Genomic DNA, 12,455 nt, shown 5'->3' on the forward strand with positions numbered 1-12,455 from the left:
AGTGGCCACTCCAGGCAGGAGAGGGGACCCTGTCGGCACAGGCTGCCGGCGCAGGAGCTGGCGGCACGGGGGCCGGCGTCCCTGCGCTCTGTACCCCGCACTGGCCTGAGTCACCCTTCCGGGCAGGAGGCAGCCTGGACCGTCCACCGCTCGCCTTCCTGGAGCCAGTGTCCCTGGTGATGGTCGTTTCTTCGGACGGTTGTCCCTTCACTCCTGGGAGGCATCCACCAGCCACCTGGCCTAAATGTACTAGAGCCAAACAGATTAAGAACAAAATCGTCATAGCAAAAAGAATAAATACGTTGGGTGAAAAATGGATTATTAATTCAAGCTGCGCCCTCCGTCCCCATAATAAATGGCCCAGCATTAGGGAAAGCCGGTTGCTAAATTAAAACGAATGTGGGAAGGCACCTCCCCAGCTGGAAAGACACCCCCCGATCCCAGGGCGGGGGTGGCTGTCCCCTCCCTCGCCTGCAGCCCAGCCCGAGCCCCACGCCTGACAGCCCCTGCAAGCCCAAACTGACAGCTCCTCCAAACCTGGCCAAGACACCAGCATTAATTAAGTCATTGCTGGACTGTAATTTCCTTGAGAAGTAAAAAATTCTCACACAAGAAAAGGTTACAGAGACCTTTTCTGTGTCAAAATTACCATGCCGCATGAATATTAACGCTCTTAATGAAGACAGCCTTTTTTCACCAAGGAGGTTCTGCAGCAGGTGGCAAACCGAAGCCCGCTCTGTGGGCTTCGCAGTCTCGGGGGACTGGCTCTACCCGCCACACCAGGGGCGCCACACCCCTCCCCTGCCCCTTCGGGCCCCCAGGCCACCTCTCCCCTGAGGTTTTGGGGACAGGGCCCTGCTGGGAGTTACAGGTGTGACGCAGCCGTGGTCGGCGACGGGAGCACAGGGACTCGGCTCTGCACGCAGACGGCACTGCCCTCCGTGGACCCCGCGTTTGTGTCCCATCCTGGCACGCTCTGGGGCGCTGCTGCTGCAAAACTCGGCATGGAGATGAGCCTCCCCTCCCCAGGGCTCCTGCGTGGGGACACCCCCTGGCCGTGGGCCCCGGTGGCCCCCTGGGCACCTGTGGCACCTGCAGCGTGGGGCTTGGGACGGCATGGGGCAGGGCGTGGGCAGGACACGGGGCGCTCCTGCCGGCTTTCCTGTTCAAGGCAGCATGTCAAGTAATGTTTCTATGTCACTGTACCTTGATTTTCCTCCGGGAAACTGTAACGTCCCACCCCCCATCTGCCCCTTTGTGTTTCCAGAGGCCCTTAGGAGGGGTCGCTCGGAGCTCGTCAGTGCAGCACGTTAGTGCCTGGGGTAAGAGAGACCCGACATGTAAGCGTTGTCACCAACGACAGCCCAATGACATACTTTGACTCCATCGTTTCAGGCACCAGCCCCCCATTCTTTTGGACCTTTGTTTTACGAAAATGCCGAAAACGGGAGCATGGACACTGGCCGGGCTGAGAGCTGGTGAGAGGCTCGGCGCTTCCTGTGGGCGGCGAGATCACAGGCTCCCAGGACGAGGACAGACGGTTCATTAAAGAAACGGAAGAACCAGCCAGTTGCGGAGAAGCTGCAGATTCTGCATCTCCACTGTGCGGTGTGACTGCTGTGGCCTTCAGGACACGTTATCCGAGCCTCCACGCAGCCTCCGGGAACACCTCGGATGCAGACGGCAAACCGCGCAGCACGGGGGCCAGCAGGGCAGCTGCCATCCCCGGTCCCTCCCGCCTCCAGAGCCAGGGGACCAATAATCTCCGCAATTGCATCTCTCCTCGTTTTTTACCGATGAGACATTCGTGACGTAATAGGGGCTGTGGCTAACCAGGATTAATAAATCTGGCAGTTTCGGTTGAGCCCTATAATACCCTATGTATGTTTAAAAGGTAAGCCGTGATATATAGTTATGGGGCTGATGTAATAGCTATTAGATTTATAATACGTCGAAGGAGCATAATTTTATTATAAAGAGCAATAGTTTGCAATCTTATTATTTAGTACTGACGTCAGCCCAGGCCCATAACAAGAATCAGTTTGCAACTAGAGAGAAGATCGATAAATGTCATCGGTTTTGCCGGAGTGACGCCTCTTCTGAACAGACATCATTTTGAAAACAAACTCACCCTGTGCCCTGGCCGCCCCTTCTCACAGCGCCCGGCGTGCTGCTCCCTTGTTGGGGAAACCCAGCTGGGCAGGGCCCCACGCTGCAGCTCGACACCTGCCAGGCACAGGAGCCCGCAGCCTGCTCTGAGCAAACAGCCACAGGGGACGAAGGCTGCAGGAGGTCTGTTCTCCTTGTGACGCGGGCCGGGCCGGGCCAGATGAGAGTGTCCCCTGGCTGCGGGATGGCTTTCCCACCAAACCTCCCCCCAAAATGTTTTCTTTTCGCTGGGAAGAGGAGAGGGAACGTGCCCTCCGCAGCAGGGCAGGCCACGTGGGAGAAATAAGGCACAGCACGGGACACGTGTGCACGCAGACCACCGGCTTCACAGCTGGGGCACTCTGCTGCTCAGCGTCACCAGGAAAGGCCCAGGGCACCCCAGCCTCGCCAGGCAAACCGCCTGCTGCGGAGTTAGGACTTCACAATGGGGGACAGATTGGGGGACCCGCTGTTGAGAACGACTGTTCCATTTGCACCAAGGAACCCTCTCCCTTCTCCCCGCCCCCCAGATTCCTGCCCGCGTCCGCATCCGGAACCTGCCCCAAACCGTAAATTAGCAAGTCATCAAACTCGCGCCAGGTCGCGGGGTGTGACTGCAGCCTCTCTCCTGCCTCGTCTGCTTGAGAACCATTTGGGGCTCTCACGAGGGGTCAGGATGAGCCGTGTGACTGCGGCTAGTGTCCGCCTGCCCCATAGGCTGGACACCCCTCTGAGGGCCATCTGACTGGCCGCCCTGCAGGGCCTGGTGGGCGGTGGGGTGGAGGGGGCCAAGGCCAGACAGGGGCCAAGGTCAGGCAAGGGCTGGGGCAGCAGAGCTGAGGGTCCAGCGGACCTGCCTGCGGCCTGGACAGCCAGGCGGCCTCTCCACCAGACCAGCGCCGGGATTCGTGCTCAAGCCCATCGTCCCAGGAGCTTCAGCCTGCTGGAGACCCCAGCCCCACAGCCTCCAAGTCCAGACGGAGAACAAACTACTCTGAAGCCACACTTTCCCAGGATGGCGGCTGGGAACACATAAGCCACTGAAGTAAAGTTCAAGTGGTGTGTAAATGCCACCGGGTCTGTGATATTAAAAACACCACTTTAGAGGCCCACGTTTTGGGCAGAGTTCAGAGGGCAGAAGCCAGCACATGTGGGAAGGTGCGGAGCGTGTGGCCGTGGGGCCCGCAGCCTGTCCCTGTTGGGAGGCGGGGTCGGGGAGCCGGGGCCCCTGCTGGGTGGGGAGCGTCACCGAGGAGGCAACAGCTGTCCCCCGAGGAGCCTGCGACAGCCAATCAAGCGAGAATGGGCCTTGGAGTTCGTGCCCCCACCTGGGTGAATTGTGGCTGTGGTTCCGGGTGTGACCTGCGTGGTGTGAACCATGAGTGGCTTTCTGGGCATGAGCTGCGTGTGAGTCGTACCGCCCTGGTGGGGTTCAGGGATGGACTAGGGTCAAGCGAACTGTTGTGTGGGATCCAGAGTGAAACGGGAGGGAACAGACGCCCCCCCCTTTTTGGTGAGATTTGCCTGCAGCACATCGACCCAGTGAACGTGCCCGCCCCCGCCCTTGGGGTGGTAGCCGGCTGGTGCCCCCCTGTCCTCTCCGGAGAAGAGCTGGTGTCAGGTGCTCCTGGCTCCCTGGAGACAGGCTGGATCCCGGCCCGTCCCCGTCAGCCTGCAGAGGCCATCCAGCCGTGGGGCTTCGGGGACAGTGGGAGCTGCTGGGCACCGGCCTCAGGCCACACGCCGGCCTCTTGCCCGAGCAGGCAGCCGGGTGCCCCTGGACCTGGGAGTGTCTGTATCTCCTGGGAGCCTGCCACTGCCACTCCCTCCTGAAGCCCTGGAGCCACGTGGCCCACGGGTCCCCATGCCAAGGGACAGGTTGCCCGTGACTGACAGGACCTTTTTGCTCCTACTAAGCAGCCAGTCGGCGACCTTTGCAAAAAAGAAGGGGCTGTCCCCCACAGAGTCCTGCCCTCCCATGGGGTGTGCATGCCACCCCAGCATAGCTCTCGTCCCGTTGACAGCAAAGGCTAGGACTCGGGTGACTGGCAGAGCTGTGGGACAGCAGGAGTCTGACAGGGCTGTGACGCCGGGGGCTGTGACGCTGGGGGCCGAGGCCTGCGGAGCTTCCAGCAGCACCCCTCACTCTGGGGGAGCTGGCCCACCGGACCTTGGCTGCATGGAGAAGTAAAATTCTAGACAATTCCTTGGAGTGCACTTGACTCTCAGGGTTGCCACAGGATGTCACTACCCTGCCTGGAACTCTAAACAGTGGCATGTGCCTACGTGAACTCGTCACTTGGGAATGGCAGGCAGTGCAGGCCCTCTTTGGGGAAAACCAGCAGCGGTGGGCACCACGGAGCAGGAGCGTGCGTCTGCATGCTGTCAGTGTCACGGACTGTCGCGGCTGAGTCGAAATCCGAGACGGGAGGCAACGCGGGCACTGCAGAGGCGGCACGGGCCACCGGTGAGCACGGTCTCTGCTCCAGGGGCCGGGGGGCGCAGCAGTCCTCTACGCGGTGGCTGTCCCGCCCGACTCCGACCTGTGGAAGATACCTGGGCGAAGAAAAAGGGTCAAGTTCCTGTCTGACAAGACGACCGCGTTTGCACAAAAATACCATTTTCTGGCCAAAAAAAAAAGAAGCAATGACATGCTGAGTGAGAGTCGTCATCTCAAGCCCTTCGGTGGGGCATGTCTTGGGGTCCAGCTTCAGCCCGTTCCCATCGGGACGCTAGGGCTGGCCCTGGTCCGAGTTAATAATAAGCAAATATTTATTCAAGTCGTACAGAAGGCTCAGTTGTATGAGAGCCACAGAATACTTCCATCCCCTAGGGGCCTGGGGACACGTCCCCTCAGGACAGAAATGGCTCTGAGCCCTGGCAGATCTCAGTGGTGGGCCCGGCCTCAGGAGCTGCCCTTCACTCCAGCCCCACAGGGCAGTGCTAGGGGTGCTGATGAGGGGGGGAGGCCTGGTGGCAGAGCTGCCTGGCGTGGACACACACACGCTGCTGGGGTTTCCTGGGTGTTGGGCAGGGCCGTCTTCCCGGGGGAGCAGCCCAGGCAGCCCACCGGCCTCACAGGGATAAAATCTCCAAGATTCCATTGAGTCCATGCTCTCCAGGGGACAGAGGCCTCAAGAGCTGGGACATGCCCATGGAAGGCTCCCAGGGGCTCCTAGGGGCTCCGCGGGCTGCAGCGGGTGCTCTGTCTGGGGGGACAGGAACCGAAGTGGAGGAGCGGGGGCAGCAGGAGGCCCCAGTCACGAGCCGTGTCCCAGGACTGAGGCGAGGTTTATGAATGCGGGTGCAGAAACCCCTTTCTGACCTCGAGAGGAAGAGGGGGCTCCTTTCGCTCACCCCACGGAGCTGTGGGGTTGATGTGCTGAAGGACACGCTCAGGGATTCTGGTGGCCCTCGTGTGAGCAAGGAGGCACGAAAAAGGCCTGGGCCGTTCGGCACCACGGCTGAGAGGCACACGGCAGGTGCAGCTGTACGCCCCGTGTGTTCCATGTGTGTGCATGTGTGTGAGTATGTGTGCACATGTGCACATGTGTGCATGAGTGTACTGTGCATGTGTGTGCATGTGCACACCCACATGCATACAGACCTGTGCGCTCCATGCGCGTACATGACTAATTGTGTGTGCACACACATGCGTGAGTGTGCATGCATTCATATCTGCATGTGTATACATGTGTGCATGTGTGTATGCCTTTTATGGGTGTATGCCTGTGTGTACACGCATGTGCATGAATGTGCATGTCTGCATGTGTGCATGTGTGTACACCTGTGTGCATGTGTGCGTGAGTGTGTATGCATTCATATCTGTGTGTGTATACAGATGTGCATGTGTGTGCGTGCCTTTCATGGGTGTATGCATGTGCGTGTGCATGTGTACATGTGTGTGAGTGTGCATGCCTGCGTGTGTGCATGTGTGTACACCTGTGTGCATGTGTGTGTGCATGTGTGCGTGAGTGTGTATGCATTCAGGGCCAGACCCCGTGCGCTCTCGCCGCGGCGCCCCTGGGTCATGGCGGGTCCTGCCTGCTGGGCCCCAAGGCGTCCGCTTTGCCGTGCGGCGCACAGCTGACCCACAGCCCCGCGAGGACGACGAGCAGACCCGCCCGGCGGGAAGATGATGGACTTCGAGCCACTGCGTTTTTGCCGTTTTTCTGAACGAGCGGTAGAGTCATCCCTGGGAACAGCCGAGGGACCAAGCCGCACCCGCCACGACTTCCTCGGTGCACGATCCACAGCACGTGAAGGTTTCGTGAAAAACCAGGCAAAAACGCCCTACCGAAGCTTTCTGCTTCCCTCTAGAAAAAAACACCATACTGTTTTAAGCTGCAGCAGTGAAAAAAAACATGTGAAATATGTGATGTGGTGTTTTTACCAACTGTCTAAATAAAGGTTTAGTGAGTCACTATGGAAAACAGAAAATCTTTATTTTAAGAGCCGCAGTTTAAGAGGTTTTTTTTTTTTTTTTTTTTTTTTCCCAATGCAAAAGCTTCCCTTAGGTCTGTAACTTAAACACTGCCCATCTGCTAGATCCTCCCTGGCCTGAATTTACAGCCAGTCTGAGATTTCATTTTTCAGAAAACGCAGTGTCTACGCGGAAGGAGGGGTGCGTGCTGTCACCTGTCTTTGGGCAGGGCGGGGCTTCGTGTCTGTGAGGTGGAGCCGAGCTTGGAGGAGCCAGGCGTCCTGCTGGGGGCCTGAACCCGTTTCCCGAAGGCCGACAGGAAGAGCCAGGAGAGTGTGTCACTTCAGAGTGTCCCGCCCGGTGACCTGGCAGTCAGCCATCCCGTCTGGGGGGAACTGGCAGTCCCCAAAATCGCACTGCGACTGCTGCTCATCACCTGCCTCCAGCCACAGATGCTTTGCAGCCGAGGCAGGCCCTCGTTTATTTCTTTCTTTATTTTCCAAGAAAACCCTCGTCTTCTTTTCTCATCCAGGCTTTTGCTGCAAAGGTTTCAGTGGAAATGTCTGCGGTATATAATGCCCATTGCAGCTGCACGTATGAACTGCAGAGGCCCAAGTCGCTTTCACGGCTCCCAACTTATCATTCTGTCTCCGGCCCCGTCTTTAATGAACGCATTCGCTTCCATAAGCTCAGCCACACAAGGGTTCCCGGCCTTGTCTATAAAACTATTTAATGCACTGTTCGAAACAAGGCATCGTACAGCCATAGTGGTTGTAGCTTCACTAGACCCTTAAATGAGAAGCAGCCACTTATGAAGTTTTGATGCTGCGAGCTGATTAGACAAGTTAAACGTAAAGGCACGATGGATGGGGCCCCTCACACACGTGTGCACCAGCACACACGTGTGCACCAGCTTGGCGCAGCCGTGAAGGGAGATCCGCGACGCACACAGCGTCATGCTACCTACGGGCTGCAAGCAGTAAAGAGAAAAATGCTGGATTTTGCAGGAAAATAATATTCGTAAATCTCCTGCGGTGCATTACAGTATAACTCAGAGCTGTCTTGATTTTTGTTGTTGTTGCGACGAATTCAATTCTGTTTCCACTGTAGAAACGATAAACACGAACCCCGAAGTGGAAACCGCTCCCCTAGCCCTTGGCGGGCCTTTCCGGCCGAGTCGCTGCCCGCCTCAGAGCAGCGGCCGCCAGGCGGTTCCCGGGGCTTTTATTTTAGCTTCTTGAAAGGACAGCTGCCGAAGGCCACTAGCGGACCTTCTCGGGTGCTTGTGTCCCCGTGCTGGGGCACCTCTGTCCTCTCCACCTGGGCCGCGCTGCCTCGCACGGCTGCTCCTGCCCGAGGCGAGCTACAGGGAGCCCGGCTGAACCCCTGTTTTCATTGTGATGTTGTGGAGGTGGTTTGTTTTTAAACAGAGAGAGAGCCGCACGTGTTCATACTTTTGACACCTCGCAATCTATCTAAATGATAATGCGACACTAACTTTTTATGTTTTATCGCCCCTAGAAGGGCTCATTTCTCTCAAAGAGCTCCACTGTTTGGCGGAGACCCCAACACGGCCACTTAGCAGAGGTCTGGCCCCCCAGGTTGCCCAGCCTCTCTGAGGGTCAGCCGCTCGCCGTAAGCAGCATGCACCACGGGCCTTCAGGAGGCTGACACATGCTCAGTGGCGTGGCGCTGGTGCCCGGGCTCCCATGGGAATGGACGCTCCGTGGACCTGCCAGCTGCCAGCTTCCGCCATCAGTACCCTAGAAGCCCGTTTCCTCCTGGACGCCCCGTGATGAGCTCTGTCGCGCCCCACTTCGCAGCCCCTTGTGAGCACGTGGCCGACCCCTCACGACCGGAAACGTCCACCCCCTCGAGTGAGTGGCCAACGTGCCACTGTCTGCTGCCCAATTTGTTGATTTCCAACCCTCATTTTCTCTCCCGATCCCCTTTCCTTGGAAAAGCCCCAGGCAGCGCTCCCCTGGCCGTCCAGGTGCTTGGGGACAAAGCACCTTGTCTACGGCCACACGCAGCTCAGCAACCTGCAGAGAAGTTCTGATGATGGTTTATGGGGAACAGATTATTCCCTTACCCCCACCTGGGGCTCCGACCACAGGCCTGAACGCTGCCCGGGGCCTCTTCACGCAGGGTCCCGGAGGGGACGGGGCTAGGACGTGCCTGGGCGTGTGGCTGTGCCCAAGGTTTTCTAGGGCCTCCACGGAGGGTGCCGTGTCCCTCGGCCAGGGCGGTGGGTGCAGGAGGGAGGCCCAGTGTCCTTCGAAGTCATGCAAGTCAGAGCAACAACGGCCACCTGAAAAGGAACAGCTACCTGCCCCCGGCCACTCTGGTCAGATAGCAGGGCTTGGTGCTCGAGGGTGGGGCGGGGGGGTCCCCACCGTGGGCAGGACAGTGCTGGCCCCACACAGGGGGTCATTCGCCTGTGCTGGCTCAGGTAGGAGAACAGGCCACACTGAAAAGGGAGTGTCTTTAGTCCTTGGGGTCCACACGTGCTTCTGCGACACCGGCTTGCCTCTCGAGAGCCATACGCGGTGTGTGTCTCTGGCAGGTCGGCGGGAAGCGGGTGTTGCTGTGTCCCCTGCTTGTAGCATGGGAGGTGTGCCTGGCACAGGAGCCCTGGACGTGCCGGTGTCTGCATTTGCAGATCTGGCTCTGGCCTCAGTGGAGAGGACGGCCCAGGCTGTGGGGTGTGGCACACGGGTCCTGCTGGTGGCCAGGGCGTGTGGTCTGAGGGTGCGCCCCCCACGAATGCAAGGAGGCCCCAGGGAGGAGCCCGTGCACTGGAGCCAGCGGCGTGCCCGAGTGTGTGTGTGCGGGTGTCTGAGAGTGCATGCATGCGGGTATGTGTGTGAGTGTGTATGTGCGTGTGGCGTGTACATACAAGTATGTGCGGTTTGTGTGTGTGTGCATGCATATTATATGTATTGGCGTGTGCATTCGTGTATGTGCATGTGTGTGGTGAGTGTGGATGTGCATGTACACATGTGTGGATATGAACATGTGTGTGATGTGTGCATCGTGTGAGTATGTGCATATGGATGTGTGGTTTGTGTGTGTGAGTGTGTGGGTGCGTGTGAACGGGTGTGTGTATGGATGTGTGTATACATGCACGTGAGTGTGGCGTGTGGTGAGTGTGAATGCGCATGCACGCGTAGGAAATGCACAGCACACCATGTCACACAGCACTCGGCAGGTGCATGTCCATGGTCTTCCTTAGTGAAAACTAAGTCACAGCAAGGTCCCGCGTCTCAGGCCCTGCCTCCTCTCCACGGGTAAAGCACTGTTTTCCTTCTTCCTGGGGCTGGGCGTCCAGCTCTCACCTGGGGCAGGGCCTGAAGCCCGGGTCAGGAAGGAGAGGGGCAGGAACACGGAATCTCAGCCTGAGGCTCGTCTGTTATTCATGTGTTTTCCCACGTGCCACCGTGCACTCTCTACAGGGAACCAGAGCCCGCACTCAGCTCTGGGCCTGTGTCCGTCCAGGCAGAGCCTGCACGCCCCACAAGCAGCCCCGCCACGGACGGCTCTGGGGTCCCTGGAGAACTGGGTCCCCAAGTCAGGCCTCTCGTGACCCTCACCTCACCCAACCATCTTCTGAGGGTGGGTCCCATCCTGTGTGCAGTGACAGGGTCCCCAGACTCAAGACCATCATGGCAGCTGCTCCTGGTCTCCTGCCGGCTTGCCCTGCAGAATCCCGACTTGTCAGCCTCAGAACCACGTGAACCAATTTTTAAAATCAACATCTTCTCCCCACCCCACCCCCAACCAATGCAGCATCCAAAGCCAGAAAACTCCTCTTTGGTTGGCAATTGCTTCACTCAAAAGGCACTGGGCAGACTAGATTTGCTCAGCATCTGGAGGAGGCGGTGGGGGAAGCTGTGAATCTTAAAGCTTACCTTTCAAGTTTCCCCAGTTTGGACCATCACAGTTCGGTTGCTAACCCACTTAAATCCAACGACTACCCAGACATGAAGCTCGGGTTGTTAAAGAAACGGTGTTAAAGAGCTAACTCGCACACGCACACACACGCACATACGCTGATGTGCACGCTGGTGGCACACGGCTGAGTTTAGATTGAAGAAATATTTTCTGATAGAAGTCAAGCCTGGTAAAGGAATGCACACAGCCGTGTGTGAAAGTACGCTATTAATAATTAAGCCCTGCGATCATTACCTCAGGATATTATTTCTTAAATATCTCTTGCAAAGGCAATATGATTACATATGAATGATATCAATTTTCTACCAACAAAAAAAATCTGCAGAAATAGGAATTGAATTACACTGTCCAATTTGCTGTAAAGTTCACTGTATGCGAAGAAATTAATCAAAGCTACCACCACCCATTTTTATGGGGACATAAAATGATCTGAACTTCCATTTTTAATAAAGACGCATAGCGCTTTCATGAAGACTGGCTACAAACACTGTGACGGACCGACGAGCTGCTGAGATGTTAAGAAGGAGAGTTTCCAGGAGCGCGTTTCCTGGGACCGGCTCGCATAAGCCAGTCGTTTTCGGACGTGTCTATTCGACGCTTGGAAAACAGAAGCGAAATGTGAAGGGGCAGCACAGGACGCACGCCGCGCCCCTCCGAGTCCCGGACGTGGCTGTGCTCCCGGGCCGCGTGGGCCCATGGACAGGGCTGTGGACACGGACTCGGTGTCCAGGCACTGGGCGGGGAGACCTGTTGTTCATCCCGCCCTTCGCCTTTTCGGAGCGTCAATGGAGCACCGCGAATTTTAGGGAGCCGCTGCCTGGGACAGGACGCACAGGTCCAGGCGCGGGCCCGCGTGGCTGCCTCCTCACGTGGCAGCGGGGCCAGGCCGCCCGTCCCTCCCCGGGCCGGGTCCCGGGTCCCGGGAACGCGTGCAGACACGTGAGCTGGGACGCACACGGTTGCACCTGCGTTTCGCGCGCGCGCGTCCTCGCTGGGGTCGGTGCCCGCGGTGGCGCGGACCCGCTCCGGGCGGATGGAAACCGCTGCGTTTGTCTCCAGCCCCCAGGGGTCTGCGGGAATCCGTCACCGACTGGGACTCAAGGCACTGCTGCAGCCAGACGTGCAGATCGCCATTTCTTAGCCACCCCCGCCTTTTTCAGAATAAAAAGTTAACACGTGCGCGCTATAAAAACTCGGAAATACAGAAAAATGCAAAGGAGAAAACGATCTTTCAAAACTCCCCCGGAGGCCGCACTCACTGGCGTGTTCGCTCTCTCGTGTGCGCACACACACACACACACACGGGTGGTGTTATCCAACACGCTCGCGTTTTTGTTACTTTTTAGGTTTGATTTTGAATGATTAACTCATATTCATGGTTCAAAAACTAGAAAATAGAAATGTCTTTTGCCGTAAACTGTTGGGAGGGTTTTTCCAGGCCATTAAAATTTCACAGACGTGTTTTTTTCCGGGCTCCACAGTGTAGAACGTACAGGTGCGGACAGGGGGCAGGTGCTTTCCAGGCTCTCGGGTCTGTAACCACTTGGGCAGTGAGTTCCCAGCGTCTCGCTCCTTCCTCCCTTGGATCACGTCAGAGTCCCAAGACCAGAGGGGGTGGCGGGAGCGGGGACAGCCCGCCCGAGGGGACAGCCCGCCCGAGGGGTCAGCCCGCCGTGGAACCTGGAGACACACCTGTTCCCAGTCGCCGGCTCCTGTCTCTGCTGCCAGCCCTAAGGGCTTAATGGGACAGGGGGGTCTCTCTGGGTTTGATGGCCCCAGGTGTCTGGCGTGTGCATCCGGTCACACAGAGCTCAGCACGCTCCCGGGTACTGTCCCCTGTTACCACATCATCCTGTGACCAGCAGGATACTGTTTCCGCCGAGACGCCGACGTCTCAGAGCCCGGACCCCGCGACTACGGCGCCCTACGC

Source organism: Pteropus vampyrus, unplaced genomic scaffold (genome assembly GCF_000151845.1).
Source record: "Pteropus vampyrus isolate Shadow unplaced genomic scaffold, Pvam_2.0 Scaffold132, whole genome shotgun sequence".
NCBI classification, from domain to species: domain Eukaryota; kingdom Metazoa; phylum Chordata; class Mammalia; order Chiroptera; family Pteropodidae; genus Pteropus; species Pteropus vampyrus.